Source organism: Pteropus vampyrus, unplaced genomic scaffold (genome assembly GCF_000151845.1).
Source record: "Pteropus vampyrus isolate Shadow unplaced genomic scaffold, Pvam_2.0 Scaffold25, whole genome shotgun sequence".
NCBI classification, from domain to species: Eukaryota; Metazoa; Chordata; class Mammalia; order Chiroptera; family Pteropodidae; genus Pteropus; species Pteropus vampyrus.
Window position 1 is genome coordinate 11984317 of NW_011888806.1, and position 5263 is coordinate 11989579.

Genomic DNA, 5263 nt, shown 5'->3' on the forward strand with positions numbered 1-5263 from the left:
TTGTCTGCCATTTGTAATTTCTTTACATTCATTATTGTTGGACTGCATCCTTCATTGCTATCATTGTGACTTAGTGGCATTCTTCTTCCTCCTATCATTTAGCTGCTTCTATCTTACAAGAGCTTAGATATTTATTAGAAAGGAGTCAAATCAAATGTACAGAGATATTTGAAGCAGAGCTCCAGAGCCTCAATGAAATAGTGCATCAGCTCTAATAGGATGGTTGTAAGGATGAAGGGAAATTTGTACCTAAGTGCTCAGCCACAGAAGGTACTCAGTAACTGGAAAGTCTTTCTTTCCTGCCTCCGTCTCTGCTTCCTTGACTTTTTGTGCTTCAAATGGACATCTGCCCTATCTTAAAGCACTAGTGGAGGGCAGCTCCAAGGACTCAAGAGGCAAGACATGACACTGGTGTCATATCCTGGCCATGGGATCCCAGCATCCCACCTCTGCTCACCCCTGTTCCTACAAGCAAAAGAAAGATGACAGGGAAGATTTGCTGGATTAACAGAAGCAGGGAGAAGCCATTGTCAAGTTCCCATATGTGGAATTAACCAGGCAGGACAGCATCACCTGCCTCATGTGCCAAGGGATAGGCTACATTCCAACAGAGCAAGTAAAAGAGCTGGTGGCTTTGATCCCACACAGTGATCAGAGATTGCACTCTCAGAGAACTAAGCAGTATATCCCTCTGTCTGTCTTGCTCTGTCTCCTGGCATCTGGTTTGGTGGTTTCCTTCCTGGTTCCACATTAAGTCCTTGTGGATGATGATGACATCGGAGTGGTGAAATTCACATTTAACAAATGGGACTCCCTTGTAATTCTCATTATCAAGGCCACCCTGAAAATCAAGAACTCCAACTTCTACTCTGTGGCAATGACCAGCCTGTCCAGCCAAGTTCAGTGGCTGGGTCGTATATGACAACTAACATCTCTCCCTTTCCACCTCGGAACGAGCAACTGGTGAATTTTATAGCACAAGTTGGGATGGGAGGACCATTTTCCTATGTGTACTTCTGCACGTTACCTGATATCCAGGTACACAACATAGTGATCTTCATGAGAACTTCAGTGAAGATTTCATACACTGGCCAAGTGACCCAGAGCTCTTTGGAGGCACATCACTATGTGGGTTGTAGAGCAAATTCCACAGCTGTTTAGAAACTGCTCTTGGTTCTTCCATGACAGCACCTGTCAGAAGAGTCACAGCATCTGTTCTTAGGGCCTGAGTTCCATACCTGCTCCAGGTGGTAGAAGTAAAGGAGAAACTGATTTTCTTAATCCCAGCAAACATCCTCTTGCTCTGTAACACCATTTATGTTTCTCTGAACCAGCAGAATCACTGCCCAATGCCCAACCTATACCCAGAAAATAGCAGGCACTCAAAGAAGGTTTGAAGAATTTAATTTGAATATTTTCAGCTGTTCTGGAGCATTATAAATTGAATGCATACCATGATGTGGGGTTATCAAACCATAGAGTGACATGGAGATAGAACTGTTAGTGCAGCTGCATAGCTATTATCAGGGTGTCACCTGCGCAGAAGAGGCAGCAGAGAGGGAGCAGTTGAATACATAAAAGAGAGAGCACAGACCATTCAATATGTGATTTTTTTTCATCTGCTCCTAAATGCCTAGGAACTTTATTTTAAAAAAGCAAAACTTTTTTTTTTCCTGTAGAAAGTTACAATTGTTTTTTACCAAGAGTCTATGTAGTGCTTGATTTACTCTTCATTCATTGGCTGAAACATGGATTGGGTATTTGATAGAATGATAAACCCTGATTTTTTAAATTATATGTTTCAAGTATACAGTACATTGATTAGACATTTATATAGTTTATGAAAAGATCCCCTTGATTACTCTATCTTCCCTCTGGCTCTACACATAGCCAATACTGCTGACTGTATTCCCTATGCCGTGCTCCCCATCCCCGTGACCCTCTATCAACTACTAATTTGTATTTCTTTAACCCTTCACCCCTTTCTCCCAGCCCCCCAACCTCCTCCCCTCTGGCTGTCACCAGATTGTCCTCTACATTTGTGAGTCTGTTTTTGATTAGTTTGTTCTTTTTGCTCCTTAGGTTCTGCATATAAGTGAAATCATATGGTATTTATCTTTCTCTGTCTGACATTTCACTCAGCATAATAACCTCTAGGTCCATCCATGTCGTTGCAAATGGTAGAAGTTCATTATTTTATGGCTGAGTAATATTCCATTGTATATATGAACTATAACTTCTTTATCCAATCACCTGTTGATGGGCGTTTAGGTTGCTTCCATATCTTGGCTATTATAAATAGCGCTGCCATGAACGAAGGGTGCATAGATCTTTATGAATTATTGTTTTGGTGATCTTTGGATAAACACCCAGAAGTGCAATTGCTGGGTCAAAAGGTAGATCCATTTTTAATTTTTTTGAGGAACCTCTAGACTCTTTTCCATAGTAGCTGTACAAAAACCCTACTTTTGATTTAAAAAAAAAAAAAGCCCTAGTGAAGTTACTGATCAAAGAGAGAAAGGCTCTTTCCATGAAGGTGGTAAGAATTAACTGCATTCAATGGGCATCAGAAGGAGGAGAGAAGCAACTCTGTACAACCTTTTCCTCCAGGGAGGCTGCCCTGAGTCCCATTCTCAGCTTATCCCAGGAACAGGCCGGGGGAGGGGAATGAGGGTGAGAAGCTCATTCCCACCTTAGTGTGCCTCCATCTATAAAATCCTTAGATCCCTGTATTAGGGTGTGTGTATTGGGGGGGTGGCGGGGTTCCACTTCAAGGTGCATGCAAATTTTTAGTATTTATACATTATAGCCATTATTCATTATACTGTGAAAATGCAGTAAGTAGATTCTTGCTAAACATTTATTTACTCATTAATTCAATAAATACTAACTGCTAGGTACTGAGCGGTAAATGACAGATAGAAGAAAAAAAGTTCATGGCCTCAGAGATGTGCGTTCAAATGAGGGAAGTGCACAAGGTGACATTAAAGTATGACATGTGCTTAGAGGCAGAGAGAAGCGGTGTGTTATGGAAAACCCAAAGGAAGGCATCTAAACCAGACTGCAATGGGCAGTGTGTGTGCATGTGCACGTGTGTGTGCGAGATTCCTGACCTGAATCTTGAAGAATGAATGAGTTATCCAGGCAAAAAAAAAAAGAAAAAAAAAAAGCTAGAAGATTACAGAAAATATTTAGTGTTAAATTCAAAATAGGCTTAGAATATTCTCAAATTGAACACATAATCTTTTGTTACACTTTGTATTCTGGTTGCTTGTTTATATCTTGCTATTGCCTTTGAGTTTTTTCTTTCCTTGTGCTTTATTTTTGCTTATTTTATTTCAGTAAAGTTCTGTTAGAAAATGCTAGCCTTTCTTAGTTGTGCTAAGGGAAATTTTTAAAAAGTAAAAAATGAAGGAGATTAATCCACCTTCAGTTCATAGACTGATAGCTTCTGATATAGTGATGCTGTAGGGGCAACCCAAGTAAGAGACTCTCATGAGGCAGGAAAAAACTCATGGCCAGCCCTAACTTAGGGTCCATTTCTATATTTGTAAAATGAGAGCAATGTATCTAGCAAGGAAGTAGGATAGGCTCTGTAAAAAGGTTATTCTGGTTTTTATCCTAGCAATGTGATTAGCTTTGTGCTCTTGGACACATTACTTATGATCTTTTTTCCTCATTTTCTAATACATATTTTATAGGATTTATAGTAAGGGTTAGATGAGTCAATATTTGTAAATATTTGTCTAGCATTCAAAAAATAAAAGCATTAAAATATTAAATATTATTATTGTCATTGATATGAGTTAAAAAATGTATGTCAAGAACATAACCCAGTGTCTAATACCTAGTAATGACTTAACATATCGTCTTCCTCCTCTTCCTCTCCTCCATTTTCTCTTCCATTTTTTCATCTTTCCTTTTCTTTTCAAATGAGTATTTTCAGCCAATATCTTGTACTTTCTATCTTAAAAGAACCATAGTCATGGGTCAACATCATTGCTTAATATTGAATTGTTCTCTGATTCTTTTTTGAATTTCTATCTTATCTTCCTAACTAACTAACTACAAGTTACTTGAGGCTAGGAACCATGCTTAATACATATAGTACAGTCCTGAGACTATATTGGATGCTTTATAAACATTTGTTGAATGAATTATCAAATAGTTAATAATAATCAAATACTCTTGACTGGTTAAGATGGGAAAATAATCTATAACTGTGAAAGTTCTTTAATTTTTATGTGCTGAATATTCATCCAAGAGTTAAGAAATGTTCAGGACTGGATGGAAGATTTCCAGGTTGACAGCTTTAGTTTTTATCTACATCTCATAGAAATGTTGGTTTCATCTTTAAAAGAAAATGTTTTTTATCGCTCCTAATATTCCTATTTAAAAAATAGATGTTTGCCTTCTTTGTTTTAGTTTTTGATCATACACACAGAAAATAAGGTCTTCAGAAAGATTAAAATTTTATATATAACGCACGTTTCAGTAAGTTCTTGTTTTGTGGATTAGTAAATCCACACATTTAGTTATCACTAAATTTCAGTGATTAATAGTTTTTTTTCTCTCATGTAACTGTTGCTACTTTAATGCCACACATCTACTTTCTTGTTATAAAGTGCAATTCTGTCAAGAAAGGTACCTGAAAGTACTACACACATACATCACATAATTCTTTGTTGAATTAAGTAAGCATCAACCACTCTTACTTCCATTTTCCATATGAAAAAAAGGCATAATTAACATGGAAACCTGCAGTTGGGTGCTGAATGTTTCCTTGTTCTTCATTCTTGTTCTGTACCAGATTTCTGAACTCATTCTTGTGCTTTGATGCTTTCCATTTTCATTACTTCCAGATAATCATTTTGATTCATCCTGGGTTTAGTAGTTGGTTTTCCTTTCTACCAGTTTCAGTTTTGTTAGTAGGTTGAGATTGGCTACTTTTAGACATTTCAGGCATTATCCCTCAGATCTTGCCCAGTGATTGCCCATACACACCTTGCTCCTCATTCATTAAATACCACAGAATCACCTACAAATGCACAAAAGTCAGCCTAGGTCCAGTCTTTGCTTCTTCTCATCCTAGTTCTGATCATCCTTCTTGTTTTGTCAGCTCTCAGTTTTAACTTCCTGATCTTGAGGATCTATTTAGACTCTCTTCTGCTTTGGATGCCTTCCCTTTTGCTCTTGTCCTTGTGCACATCTAGGATTTTGATTATTATGTAACTTTAGGTGAAAGACACAGTCTCCTAGCTCT

General features: G+C 37.9%; 1 pseudogene; it reads left to right on the top strand.

The window, feature by feature from the left end:
• The first annotated feature begins 427 nt into the window (after positions 1-427).
• On the top strand, positions 428-1161 carry LOC105289590 (annotated as a pseudogene).
• Positions 1162-5263: the final 4102 nt, after the last annotated feature.